The sequence below is a fragment of the Thermobia domestica genome, chromosome 9 (genome assembly GCF_964235325.1).
Source record: "Thermobia domestica chromosome 9, izTheDome1.hap1.1, whole genome shotgun sequence".
Taxonomy (NCBI): domain Eukaryota; kingdom Metazoa; phylum Arthropoda; class Insecta; order Zygentoma; family Lepismatidae; genus Thermobia; species Thermobia domestica.
Window position 1 is genome coordinate 215,964,692 of NC_137462.1, and position 15,927 is coordinate 215,980,618.

At 35.8% G+C, this 15,927-nt stretch overlaps 1 protein-coding gene across 6 annotated transcripts in view; it reads left to right on the plus strand.

Annotated features, from left to right (window-relative positions):
- Positions 1-2,719: 2,719 nt before the first annotated feature.
- Positions 2,720-15,927, plus strand: part of LOC145660590 (uncharacterized) — a 121,037-nt gene continuing 107,829 nt past the window's right edge. Inside the window, exon 1 of one of the 6 annotated variants that reach the window (XM_081725845.1) lies at positions 2,720-2,905. The gene's annotated coding sequence lies outside the window, so the exon portion shown is untranslated. Of the gene's footprint in view, positions 2,906-3,159; positions 3,471-15,927 lie in introns of those variants that run through there. The other 5 variants (XM_081725842.1, XM_081725840.1, XM_081725843.1 and 2 more) reach the window with 5 other exon arrangements.

The following is a 15,927-nucleotide window of genomic DNA, read 5'->3' on the forward strand; positions in this document are numbered from 1 at the left end:
CCGGACATCGTGATGGCCATAGCTTGGCAGAACCCCTGCCAATCAACCGCTGGGGGAAAGTTGTATCCAGAAACTCATGAACAATGTCGGTGCAGTGTGAAGGAGCACCGTCATGTTGAAAGATGACACAATCTGGAAATTGTGGCAAAGCATACAATTCCAACATTTCAAGGCACTGTAGTTTGCTATCACAGTCTGCTCGGCAAAGAAAAATGGGCCTATCACTTTGTCATACATTAGGCCACACCACACGTTCACTTTAGGGGTGTTACGTTCGTACTCAACGTCGGCACGAGGATTTTCAGCAGTCCATATTCGGACTTTATGGTGATGAATATGTCCACAGACATGGAATATCGCTTCATCGGTAAACACAATCTTCTGCAGAAATCGTTCATCATTCATATCTGTACAAACTTGAATCGTTTGGATCTATCCGCCGGTCTGATAGCATGCAACAGCAGCACTTTGTATCCCGAAAAACGTAGTCGTTTCTTGAACACTTAATGAACTGTAGTCTTGCTTAGGTGTAATTATCGAGCACACACACGAACAGACTTTTTAGGTAGCTATCATGTATAGCCGCTACAGAATCGTCATTTACCGATGGCATTCCAGAATAGGGTTTGTCCAACAAACTGCCGGTATCCAACTGCTTATCCCATCAAGTAATTTTATTCCTATGTGGTGGCGCTTTGTTGTACACGTGACGGTATTTAAGTTGCACTTTGGTCACGGATTCGAGTTTAGAAACCCACAGAACACACTGAACTTTCCTCTGTACAGTCCACATCTCGACTGGCGTGGGCGTGGGCTAGTACGGAGTTCATGGTGTTGCATCAACTGTGTGTGCACACGCTTGCACATCATACTACGGAAACTAGGAGAGTTTTCGTTTTATTTGATGATTCTACATTTCTATCTTCTTTTCTGCTTTGTTTTCCTGTTGTTTACCTGTGACCGGTCAAAAGTGCACCACGAATTTACGGCCACACTGTACATCGTTTAAAACAGCTACTTAGCTGCAACAGTGATTTATTCTGAGATTTTCCTCTAAAGATATAAATATTTTCCTCTTTTTTTTTAAAAAAAAAAAGAAAAATCGAGTTGAGTTTTCATGTTTTGTTCTGGACTCCGTGACCAAGGAGCCCCCCAAAATTTTAAAATTACTGAAAACATTTTCACCATAAAAGTTTAAAAATATGACGAGTCACTCCTATATAAAACATGGCCGCTTTTGAACATGTTGAGAGAAAGCCCATCATAGAAGTTTTTCAGGGGTCCCTTTATATTTTCCCGTGTCCAGGGCCCCGATGGTCTTAATCCGGCCCTGTATATTCTCTACGCGGAAAACAACAGTGCTATAAAGTGTAAATTATTATTTAGTTTCAAATTATGGCATCATTTGAGACTTCAATTTAGCTGAATACTTCAATATTAACAAAATTATAGAGCAAGATGGGCAATTAGTAACCTTTCAATGGTTGAATTACAAAAAAAAAAAAAAAAAAAAAAAAAAAAAAAGGGTGAAAGGCTCATGGGGCAACAATATTGGTTTGGGATTAGCTGACTGTATTGCCGGTACTCGACGTGTTATCGTCCTCCGTTCCGTTAATCCCGTGTGCGAGAAGTATGTGCCTTTTTTGTACCGCTACTTACGATACAGGGCGGAGGGCCCACCGGGAAATTTCCCGGTTCCCTGCCTGGCCAGTACGGCCCTGATTGCTCGGATTTGTGTGTTTTCAATCGAAGCAATGAAATATAAATTTTAATATATAAATATGCAGTAGTAATTTTTCTAGCGTAACTACTATTTATGTTAATATTTAAAATAAGAAATTACAGCATTGATTGTTGGAATTTTACTATCAAATTACAACAAAAGGCTATGATTTAAATAAATCTATTGCACTTGTTTTCTGTAATCTGAGGGATCAGTATGAACAGTCTTAGCATAATTCTGCGTACCACAATGCAATGTAAAACGTAATTATTACCCCAATTTTTATTGAATTTTGCGTTCCGCTGACGCAGACTGTCGAAGAATGTGCCCGCTAATCAAATTTCTGTGGAACCACCAGCTACTAACGTAGACAGATTTTACTGTACATAACTGGCAGATACACAAAATCCATGAGTATATTCGGTTCTCTGCTCACACTGTTTCACATTAATATTTCAAATGTTATTTCTATAATGAAGCTGTGAAATAAATACTAACAGTGCTCCTTAAATGTAAATAAATTTCGCGCCAATTTCAAAGGTTCATGATTGTATAAAATTATAATCATAGCGGAAAAAGTGTTTAATTGGTAACACTGTAGAACAGTGCTCTACAGTTTTCAAAGTAAAGTAGGAGTTACATAATTGTAATTTTACTGTAAATTTTAGTTATTCCTCAATTATACTTTTATGATATATTGTATACAGTTAAGTTAGTGATATGCATTTTCTTTAGCATATCATCAGCAATTTTCGAATGCACTTTGCTGAGCTCAATAAAATTTTGAATTTTCCCTCTCCACGACAAACTTGCCAGATGGTTATTACGCATAGCTAGCTTATTGACAATTTGAGTTTGCAACGATGATTCATTATAAGTTTTAAATTAATATTGTAAATTATAAAATATGTCAGTATGGATAATAACATTTAACATTTACCCACTTTCAATAATAACATTTTTATATTCTATTTCTATGTGCCCCACCTCCTCTGTAATTTGTATAGGAGAATCGCTCACGTACAAAGGATTCGTAAGGTTGATCTGGTACCTCTGAGCCATCAGTGGAATCTGGAATGTTGGTGAACGATGAAGCGACGCCAAGCTGAAAGTGTGAAGTCCTTGAAGTGAAAATATCACTAAACTACAAATTTATAGCATGGTGTAACTACAAATAAACAGGTAAATACATAGAAGTATTGTGTCGAAATATATATATGCTTGTATTTTTATTAGCCTAATTTTGCATGATTTGAGTTAAATTCTATTTCATGAACGCAATGAATAGCTTTAATGATTTTCTTCGATTTTTTTACTCCTGTTCTTGCACCTTAATATGAAACCGCAGTGTTATCTTCATGCTGGCATGGCTCTGATTGTTTTATTAGCAAGTGTAGCAGAAACATCAAAAGTCTGGTGCTCTATGCTATTTTTCACTCATAAAAAGAAAATTCACCAGAATTTTTATTAACCACTAAATTATACCAAGACGCCATTTTGTGATTGTGTTGGTGCCACTGAACTACAGAGTAAATAGCAGTGTGCTAAACTACGTATATTAATGGAAGTGTTGTTCTATATATGATGTTTCATTTCGCATCTTCGAAAATTAGTTGAAATGTCGTGCATTTCTATCTTCGAATTCGTAAAATATTAGTGTAAGGGATGGAAAGGTCGATTTCATGAAGAAGTTTAGGAATGGCGTCAGAACTTACCAAAATGGCGATGATACAAGTCTAATTGTAAGGTAAATATTTAAAATGTCAAGAGCATGAAAAAAAAAAAAAAGTTTAAGCATTGCTCGATATCTGTTTATGGTTAATTGTGTGTAAAGTTTTCTTTTAATTATTTAATGGGGAGGAAATCATTTGTACGGAAATACATACGTATCGAGATGCACAATTCCCCGGTTTTATGAACAGTGATGCAAACTTTGGGCGTAGATTTGGTTCATTAGTACCTTACATTTTTACTGTTGTTCTAGAGTCATTAAATGTTACAAGTTTAGGTGCAGCTTTACTATACGGATCCCAGATTGTAAAATGTACGGAAACATTCGGTGAAGTTAATTTATCCATTTTATGTTGAGAGCAGAATCCAACAAACTCGTGCGGGCTTCTAACCCGTTACTATTACTACTTATACTATGGATCCGTATAGTAAAACTAGACACAAGTTTAATTTTGGTAATGTACTGGAAGCGTGTTTATTTTGTGCAAATTCTGAATATCCAGGCTTCTATATTATGATCGGTCAATGTTCTGGTAAGGGGGTCCAGTGCCTTTGACACCACTTCTTTCTATTGATTTTCGTTTGATTACATGATATAACGTTATATCAGGTTAAGTTAGGTCAGGTCTGGTTTGGTTTGGTTAGGTTAGCTTAGCTTAGCTTAAAGGGGTCCAGTGTAGTTTTGGACCCCCTTAATGGACCTTATGATCAAAAATGATTACTTGTATATCGGTAAGGTCGCTGTTGGCTTATTGTAGTCCCCATGCAAATTATGTAAGAATTTCAAACTTTCAAAAGTCATAATTAAATATAGAAAGCTTTCTTTAAAACTGCTTCCCAAGAATATGGTCTAATCGATTCCTAATGGAATGAGAGCTCGTATTCTATTAGTACCTCTCTACAATACGCATAAGCATTTATGTATATAGCAATTTATGGCTAGTCACTGTTTACACTCGCAGACCTCTTATGGATCCATAAATTCATTGCATGTATGCTTTTTTAGCTGGGTGGATTGATTTAAATCATTTGATTTTTTAAATAAAAATCATTGGTTTAATTAAAATTCCGAAATAAATTAATTTAAAGTGAAGATATGTAAAATCCCGTTTCTGTTCTATTATTTCGATTATGGAAGATAATTATAATACAATGAGACTCAAATGTATGTCAGCGCAATATGAAAACTAGTATCATGCAGAGGATGGAGAAAATCCCGTTTTGGATGGGTGACTGGTGAATCCTAGGAAATCACCATGGACATTTAAGATGAAGATTCTTTTGTGTCCACGTCTATTTCTTTGTTTCCAGGTAATATGGGCGTATTTAGAGAGGTCTGATCCCCTCCGAAGAAAAAATAAAAACAATTAAAACTTTAGTCGAAATTCATGTACTAAATACGTAGAAGTTCCTCGGAATTGTGATACGACAAATTTTGGATGCGTTAAAATATCAAATGATACTTTTGATAAAGTGAATACTTTCAAATATCTAGGATAAATATTAAGACGAAAACGATATTTACGAAGGAAATAAATGTCAGTTAAAAACAGGGAATTCGTGTTATTATTCAGTTCAAAATCTCTCGTCGCGAATTCTGTCGAGGAATTTGGAGCTTAAAATACATAAAACGGTAACCATGGCTCTTGTTCTGTATGGTTGCGAAATATGATCGTTTACAATGAGGGGAGAGCATAGACTGAAAGTATTTGAGAATAACATCCTGAGACGAATATTCGGGCCCAATTGGAATGGGGAATGGCGGAAACTTCATAACGAGGAACTACATAATTTATACGGTTTACCAAACATTGTTGGGGTCATCTAGTCTAGGAGACTTAGGTGGGCAGGTCATGTAGCCATGATGGAAGAAAGTAGGAACACTTTCAATGTCTTGAGTGGAAAACCAATGGAAAATAAAAATATTAGGAAGAGCTAGACACAGATGGGAGGGCGTAACCGGTAACATCCCGGTATATTTTCATTCTTTGCATAGCTATATGGGATTCACTCGACGGTTCTGTCAAATAGAATATATGGATAGTAGACGGTGTCGAACATTTTTGAAGGAATGAGAGTAATTACTGATACTATCAATGCGCAGCATATTGAAATGAACTTTGAGTGATAGTGTAAGTATTGTATGTTTTACTTTGCTTGGCTGATATTTAGTATTCCCCCCCCCCCCCCCCCCAATGTTGCACATATAAGGTTTACAGTGTGTTACTTACTTTACAAACTAAAATGGAAGAAAGTAGAAACGCTTTCAAAGTCTTGACTGGAAGACCCATAGGAAAACGACCATTAGGAAGACCTAGGCGCAGATGGGAGGATAATATTAAGATGGATCTCGCAGAGATAGGAATACAAAGTAGAAACTGGATGCAATTAGCTAAGGACAGAAGTCAGTGGAGAGCTTTTGTGAACGCGGCACTGAATCTGCGGGCTCCATAGGCCATAGAGTTAGTTAGTTAGTTAGTTAGTTAGTTACTTTACAAAATATAGCTGAACTTGGGACAGCTAGCGAAATCATGGAACGATTAGGGGAGATACTAAATGGCATCCCTTTGCTCTTTCACTATCGTTAAGCATATATCCCCGTCGCTGACACGCCTGCTCACTACAGACCCACCCCCTCGCTGCCACTCGGACCCTCACTCGGTTAGGTAGCATTCGTTCCTTTTTTTGTGACCACCCAGCACAAGTTTGTTCGTGTTTTATTCACTGTAGTTTTTATACCATACGTCCACACTGTATTTATACTGAGTCCTCCTGAAGTCAATCTGAAAGTAATACTGGAGCTCCTCATTTAGTACATGCTCTGCTAAAACAAATGCAAAGCTCTGACCTACTCTGAACATGTTAGAATTTGCTAGAACCGTCTGCTGGAGCAGGGTTGGCAAAAACCATGGTTTTTATCAAAAAAACCAAAAAAACCGGTTTTTTTTGGTTTAAACCAGGTTTTTATGGTTTAAATGATTTGCTCTATATATGCACTCTATCATATATGGACAGAAATAAGTTTGTTTCGCCTTGATGTTATTATGCAACAACCGGGTTATGCTGGAAGGGGTCACATAAGCTTAAAGCGGAATAAAAACAGCTTCTCGAGTTACATCCGAGAGAAATTGTCCTCCATTTGAACTCGGAACCAGGACTAATTGGCCACAAATGCGATACGTCTGCCGACTCACTCACGAAGGAATCCTGATAAAAAAAAAAATACGTTGTACTGATCTTTACATGCTTCTTAAATAACTGTCAAGAGTCATTTCAGAAGGACAAAAAGATAAACAGTTGCACAAGTGAAACCATTACACAGAATTACATATGAACAATTTCAAAGTACGACGGAGTACAGAAGAACTAATTTAGTTCAAGTTAGTTAACAACGACTTTTATTGGTCCAAATTAAAGAAATACACCGACTTAATCTGCATATCAATAAGAAAAGTGTATAAAGATACGAATTATTTGAGTCCACTCTGGCTCAGACTCATTTATACATAAATAGATACCAAAGATACTTATTTCACTAAATGCCTCTCGTGGGGTCTGTATGACCCCCCCCCCCCACACACACACACAAAAAGTACGGCATTTTCGATGTATTTTATCAATAGTAAACATTGAAACGAAACAATATTTAGAATTTTTCTTCGATTGCAATTACATAACAATAATAACAACTACAAAAAAATCACAAAATAAACATTTATAAACTTGTAAAAAAAAAAGTTGCTTTTGTAGTATAATCTTTTTGAGTAATGAATGGGGAATTTAGGTCTGAATATAATACGAATAATATACGAGAGTGAAACGTGATAACCCACAAATGTGTGTTCATCAAGATTTTACAAACACACTTTTACGAACATTTTTTTGTATTTTGGTTTAAACCAGTTGGTTTTTTTGAAAAAACCAGCTGGTTTAAACCATGGTTTAAACCACCTTGGCTTAAACCAGCCAACCCTGTGCTGGAGTAATGCCCATATATATATATTCCATAATAACGTGAAGCATTATTTAGTAAGTTTCACAGATAAATGGATCGTTAACTCTAGTACTTCTGGGATTGCGTGTCATGAGTTAGCACTCTGCCTTCTGATACTTTTGCTTTTTTTGTTGTGTTTAATTGCTAGCTTATGGACGAAACCTTGTTTAGCAGGTCAAGTATGATTGATATAGTTATATATGGATTCACATTTCACAGGTAAGAACATAATATACAGTGGATTCTTTTTAATTCGAAGTCCAAGGGGACAGGAAAAAACTTCGAATTATCCAACAACATTCATTTTCACATATATATAACAACAAACAAACCAAAGTACTGTGCATCAAAACCATATTCATATGGTGTAGACTATCTTTAAAGCAGCTTATTATTTGCGTGATTGAATACCACAAACTAACAAACGACATTGACTCCATTCAAACTACGTGTACAATGGAAAATATATTTACGTACAACACTACAACATACATTGAATAGCCCAAACAATTAAACACCAGTAACAATTTGAATATTTTGTTCTCACTTTTAAAAAGTCGTAAACATCAGTTGCTTAAATTTGATTGTTTTTGTACGGTCAATAAATCTTGAATTTCATGTATTGCGTGGAATACGATATTAATAACATTTGGTTGAGCTTATCAACAATTCATCTTAAATGTTCAACCAGTTCTGAAACAAGATGAGATTGGCACACGTTCTCTATCTTTACTTCTTTTCCAACTCACCTTCATCTTTATCATTACATAGATTTTCTATTTAGCTTTTGTATTACTCTTCCCTATGGCTGCATCTGGATAACTGAAAACACGTTAAAACTATATTTCTCTATTTACATCTGTCCAACATTAAAAACTTCAACTGTATTTACTTCGAATTATCCAAAACATAGATTCAAGAGTTCGATTTATCCACGATTTTTTACTATTGTTTTCAATACAGTTTTCAAGGGGAATGGACTTCCGTTCGATTTAACGATACTCCACTTTACCGTATTTCGATTATTTGCACATTACTATGATAAAATATCACAAATATGTTTAGTAAATTTTACAAATGTGTGGATTGGTACAGTTTTTTTGGCACTGTTTAGCACAGAGAACCATCACATGGCCCAGTGCGTGCGATTTTATTTCTCTACAGAAATTTGCGACTTTGCATTTTTGGTGTAGATTTACAATAATCCGCCAATTACAACATATGAATTACACGGTTACAATGAATGAGTACATTTGAAAGGTGATTTGAAACTTATATATATATATATATATATATATATATATATATATATATGTGTTATGTTATGTTATGTTTACAAGAGTAGGGTTTCTAGTATAAAGCTGCAAATGAACTTCAGGCACACCAATCAAACTAATTGGGTGTTACAATTCGTTCACTAATATATTTATTATACTCCAAAGATATGTGGTGGGATGCATGACAACACTCTACTTAGCATAGATGAAATGCAAGGAAACCAACCGAAGTAATTGTTGAAAATTTAAAATTCTTTCAGTATATGCGCATAAATATAGCTTCCGGACATGTGTCATAAAAGTCACAGTGTAAGGAACACTAACCAACCTGTGCTAGGTGGTCACGAAAAGCACGAATACTGGCTTTCCTAATTAGGGGGTGGGGAAGCTGTTGGATTTGCTCGGGGGATCAGCTACTTGAGCGATGTTGCGTATATGGTGAACGAGGGAAGTGGAAAGACTTCTCTCCAGTAGTAAGAGTTTTACTATAGCACGTGTAAAAGTTTCACACTGGTACACACACAGTATAAGAACACAGCTTTTGCATACTGTTCAGAAATACGAACCGTCTGTAAATGTTATAGTCCTTTTACATTTGCATTTATTTATATTAACTGTCTAATATCACTCGCAATGGTTGTACACTGGTAATCCCACACGTACAAATATAAAATACGGCTGTATTACTTATTGTTTTTTAGTTCTACCCTTAATCATCCACCCCCCTTAGAATGAAGGGCTTGAACGTGTTACAGTAAACAATTTCATTTCATTTCATTTAACCGTAAAATTACCGATTTTACGGAAAGCATGCACTTGATAATTTGGGTACTTGCAACAGATAGTTCATTTCTGTCACGATATTTATTTCATATATCATTCAGGTTGAACCACTGAAAGCTGTATTAAAATGCTTGTGAACACAACATTCACCCTTTTGTAATGGCCAAGTAGTACAGGTTGTTGTAAACTTCGTGTTTTTAGCATAGTGTCTAGTTTTTGCGCATACTCACTGTCGTTTCGTTGGTACTTCCTACGGAAGAGCTACCGCACTGTAGAGGTCTGCATGCAGGGTTTGAAAAAATCTGGGTTTTTTCGAAATATTTCAATGTCTTTGGGGTAAAAGTAATTAAATGTGATTTATATTTCAAGATTATCATTATCACAAGTTGCAACAATTTTGTATTCACTGCTATTTTTTTTTTTTTTTAATGGTCGCCATTTTGAAATTTTACGTTGGATCGCCGCCAAAATGTATATAGCTAATTTAGAGTGTTTCGTGCTCGTACTCTGAAGATTTCAACCTAAACAACCAAAATTGCGCTTTGTAACGTGGATACCTGCTATTTTGAATGAAATGGCAGCCATTTTGAAATTTTACGTTGGTATGCCACCAAAATCTATATACAGGAAATTTAGTGTCTCGTGCTTGTACCCTGAAAATTTAAATTTACGACGAGACCGAAAGTTTAAATGTAGTATGTATGTATGTATGATACAGGCAGACAAACGAACGAATGTATATTGAATCATCCCAGTAGCCTCAGTGCAGGGCCGTAACTTGTGAGGGGCAGGGGGCAACTGCCCCCAAGGAAGCTCCCCGCCCTTCGAGGGGGGGCACTTCAAGACAAAATTTTCTTACTCCACATACGATAAGATCATGAATTTATAAATGAAGCATCAAGCAGGTTCACTACATTACATAAAGCAACACACAAAAGGTAAATAAAACAAAACTGAGTCATGGGCCCATTTCAGTAAAAAGATCTGTATTATAAGGAGCCCTAGAAATAATATTTATTCGTATGGTTTGGAAATTTGTCAATATTGTTCCTTTAATTAATTTGTCATGTATGGAACGGGCTCAGGGGCGTAACTAACGGCCCCGCAGACCTTGCCTTGCGGGAGGGCCCGCAGGCTCCGGGAGACCCATATAAAGAGAAGATGGAACAACTTTTTCTAGGAGGTCAAAAGGCACGTATTAATGCTTGATCCCCAGAAAAAATCTAAGCTGCGGCACTGCCTCAGTGACGTTCGCCAAATATGAACACCAAATATATTAATTTAAAACCAAAATATAATTCATATTTATAAAATAAATGTTTCAAAATGTGTTATACGACATAAATATTTCCCAGCGTAAAATAAATAGTTTTATTGTTGAAGTTCACTTCCGATACTTTGTGCGTTCAATTACGGGAATTTCCCGAGCACTTGTTGCAAGACGGTTGGTTCTATCTAGAAAATTAGTTTAAAACTATTAACGAAGATATAATTCATATTTTATAAAGTAAATGTTTAAAATGAAGTATCTTCCATCGTAAAATAAATAGTTTTATTGTTGAAGTATTCAGTTCCGATGCTTTGTTCGTTCAATTGCGGAAATTTCCCGAGTACTTTTGCGACTTTTTTTTTTCTTCGAAAATGCAGCTTTCTGTACTGTACATCGAAGTTTCCAGTAGTACACAAGTTTCAATTCAGCACTTGAAATAGTAAGCGTTACGTAGTTCTCGGAACTCTGAACATTAAGCTTCTTAAATTTGACATGAATTTTTAGGTTATTGCTGGTGTTGATTCTACAGAATGCTTATTCGAAGAGTAACAACAAATAACTGAATTAAACTTGTTGTTGGAAAACCAAATTTTACTGAAGAATACTTGTGTTACCATCAAAGGTAATCAAAAATAATACCAATAGTTTTACGAATGCACTACAAATTTACTGGTAGTACTGGCACCTACGGCCTTAAATCCGTCAAACATATGAGGGATAACGTCCCTCGGCGTCGCCGAGTCGGCAAGCACACTCTTCACGGAAAGTATTTTCAAAAATAAATGAAAAATTGCATATGTTACTTCAAATAAGCTTAATACATACATTAATTTGGGTCCATGACGTTTGGGCGCAAAACCTTTAATCCAAATAGGTTTACCTACCCTACCTACATATGTTGTAATGTATTTCATAACTAGAGCACCCAGTGTTCAAGCACTGGAAATTTCGAAAAACTTCTACATATCATGCACAACTTGTCTCAGCAAGTTGAAAAGATATGGGAACACACCGTAGCAAACTATTGACTGCCCGTCTCCTTGCTATGCGGCTTAGTTTTAAAAGAATATTTCCTTTTAATAAAACAAGACATATGTAATAAAGACATGTAATTTGTGTAGTAAAAAAAAAAAAAAGTATGTTTTTCGTTAATGTTATTTTAAACGTGTGACTATGTATTCATACCGCACTGTGTACTTTATTTTTTGAGTCAGACATTATTAGAGTTATCTTAAAATGTGTACATTGATGTACATATTTTCATTTCTATAATAAATTATACCAATATTTAAGACCAAGGGGTCAGAAAGAAACTAATAAGAGCTGTTTTTGGAATAAAAATGGTATTTTTAATGATGTGTAATTCAGGAATCATTTATTGAATGCTTTTTTCTTATTTGATTTGCCCATTAGGCCGGATAGTTGATACTCTATTGTATTGTATATCTGTAAAGTTATTTAAGATTTCATAAAAATAGGCACTAGCTATACATTGAAATAGGAAGAATTAGCCTATTCTTCCTATTTAAAATTTACTGTAAGCAGTCTGTGACACTCCAAAACAAATTTTTGTCCTTTATAATATATCTAACGTAAAAGAGCGATACGATTGGGCTGCAAAAGAAGAACAGCATTATTTCCAATAAGGATACGGAATCCGTATGACACTATGACAGAGTTTTCAATGACCAGTTAAGAACGAACAACCACGCCGAAGCAGCTCATCATGGACTGCTTTGCGCCCAAACGTCCTGCTCCAATTAATTTGTTCTATAATTATCTCAAGCTAAGGCAAGTTTCGTTATTCATTCAGTGCATTCAGAATTTTATAAAGGTCTCATGTGGAATGTCGTTGTATACCTTAACGTGAAAGCATTTAGTTCGCCCAAGGAAAGTTCAAAATCTGATAAAAATCACTTTCAATGTGATCACCTTAGTTATACCAATAATATTAACAAAATGCTCAAAAACTCTTTTTAAAGTAGGTCACACCCGAAAAGACTCAGTGGTGTTTTTCGGGCTGGACCCACTTGGGCAAACCATGTAACTCATGTGTGATCAGTGTTTTTTCGATGTGCAGTATGTAGTGAAATAATAGTACATTATACGCACAACGAGTTATAATGTGTAATGTAGCATTCATTGGACAACACGCTCCAAAGAGTAGAGATAAATCTTAAGGTTGAGATTTGTTTTTTGTGCATGAACTGCACAGCAGAGACCTGTTTCAGTACTCCATAGTCTTACCAACTGTGGTCGCCGACTTGAAATGTTAAGTGTAAATAGGGTTGCATCTGTCCAGGCATTTGCCAAGTCATGGCGAATTACCCTGTATTTGGTTTTCTCTGCATTTCTTTCTGTTGTCCTCATATCATCCCCTATCAGATTAACGTCATCAGCATCAGCCATAACCTGAGAGTCCCATTGAGCTCTAGGTCCTGACTGCTGTAAATTTTCCTCATAGCGTATTCCAGAGCAAAATTTAATGAAAATAGCGACAGCATGTCTCCATGTTCCAGGACATTCTCGACGTGAAAGCTCATTCCCTATTCGGATTTGATTTTGGATTTTATTTAAACATATCTTAATTAATGTAATGAGCTTTTTACGGTATACCAAATTCAATAAGTATGTTGCACAATATTTCCCACAACCCAGTCATAGGAATTTCTGAAATAATTGATGTACAGTTCGCAGCAAAAAACCTGCAACTTGAGCATGTAAGTTTATTGTCAAACTACGCCTAACAGCGCAAGGAATCAACATAACGTCCAAGTGGCACGGATCACGCCAGGAGAAACCTCGGCGTCCTCCCCTGCACATTTATTTTGGAACAAAAGACTTCGTCGTTCACAATAAGCTTACATGCTCATGTTGCAGGTTTTTTGCTGTGGACTGTGCCGGGGTATTGTATTCCTATTTCTTTTTCGAATACTTGGCGGATGGTAAATGTCTGGTCAATAGTTGATAGATTTCGTCTAAATCCACACTAATAATCTCCAATAATTATCTGTATGCGGGGTCAATATTTCTAACAGAATGTTTGAGAGCATTTTATAGAATGTTGACAAGAGAGACCTCGATAACACTAGTCAACAAGGTTTTTGCCACATGAAAGAAGAATGCTGATCTTTAAGGAACTTTGGCCGCTGAATTCGAATCTGCAATCCATTTTTCTCTATCACGCACAGTTTTCCCGTGACAGAGTGATTTTCGGGAAATTTCCCCTTTTCTTCATTTTTGTACCTCTAGCTCGGGTACCCTTAGGCATGTAAACATACAAATTATATACTAGGTTAGCTTGATTTATACTTAGTAAACCCTGTAAGTTTCATCTGAGTCGCATCATTCATCATTGAGAAATAAATATATTTCTATAAATATATGCTATGTGTACTGTCCATTTTACCATATAAAATAGGTGCAGAAAAATCACATGTAACTTCCACGGGGATTACAATATAAGCAAGGTTTATACTTAATTGGATTTGTAATGAAACATACTTTACAATGATGTATACACCATGTCCGCCATTTTTATGAGGGGAATTCTAGAGTGATTTTTCGGGAAATTGGACAATGAAGAAAATGAGTTCCTTATTTCATGATTTTCCCCTCCAGCTAATTAACTCATTGGGAATTTCTTCTATACCTGGAAATTTGTATTTTTTTAAATTTCTTGGTAGGAATTTCTTTGTTCGACTAAGCTGTGAAATATATGATTGTGCTGTATGAACTGCACTTTTTAACGCGTTTATCAAGTTGATAAAGAAATCTTTTCAGCTATTCAAAATACTACCCATGTCCTTGACAATTTTTCATAAGCCTGCTGTTGATAGCCTTAACTTTTTGATACCATTATACAAGTCCCAGATATTTTTATTGTTATTGTTATCTTCAAGCAGGGTTGGCAAAAACCATGGTTTTTATTTTAAAAAAAAAAAACTTTTTTTTTTTTTTTTTTGTTTAAACCAGGTTTATTTGGTTTAAATAATTTGCTCTATATATTCATATCATATATGGACAGGAATAAGTTGCTTTTGTAGTATAATCTTTTTGAGTAATGAATGGGGAATTTAGGTCTGAATATAATACGAATAATATACGGGAGCGAAACGTGATAACCCACAAATGTGTGTTCAAACCCAAGATTTTACAAACACTTTTACGAACATTTTTCGTTTTTTGGTTTAAACTTTTTTTTAAACATCTGGTTTAAACCAGCCAACCCTGTCTTCAAGTTCCATAACTTTGGCTTTAATAAAATTACGTTTCTTTGTTCTAAATGTTTTGGAAATTTCCCACCCGATTTCAATGAAATTTTGTGCATTTCTATCGTTCGGATTTTGTATCCAACACGGTTTTGTCTCTCTTCTGTGATAGTTTAGTGTATTATTTGTATGAGATATTTTTATAGTGAGTGTGTGTGTGTGTGCTTCTTTTGAAGGTAATATATGTACATATCTTTTTTGCTTTTATACTAAAGTTTATAACTATTACGTATGACCCTTGTAAACAATGAAATGTATGAGTTGTGTAGAGTTGGGTGGACATCCACACGTTCAACAAAGACATTGCTCTCCACCACTTACAACAACGCAGGCTCAATGCATTACATCTCTTGATAACTCCGCCCACTGGTACACTTCTTTTATGAAGTGTTCTAACCTCAGGGCTTCTAGGTAACAAAAGATTTCGAATGCATTTGAAATAGCTTTTATTGATTGGACTTTTCCGTCCAATTATAATTAATTCAGCGATAGCCACACCTTTTGTGTTCCTTTCGAAGGAATCCTGACATACCATTCATGCCCAACCACTGAACTTTTCCATTGCACCGTAAATTTGTGTCGTGTTACACCTTGCACTGGCACAATTGAGCCCTTCAAGAACTCCCTCCCCCCTGTTTTGGACAGACTTATCGGTCGTTTCACCCAAGGGTTAAGTTCTGAATGCGGACACTACCAGGGTACGCACTTGGTCCTGTACCGCTAATCAGAATTATGCTTTGCCAAGGTCCCACAATTGACGCTGCACAGAATTCCTGTAAGATGATACCCGTGTAACTTACGAACAGAAGACATTGATACCACTACCACCGTTGAATTGAGTATTATCGAGTCACTGAAAGGTGGCCTCTGACAGATAG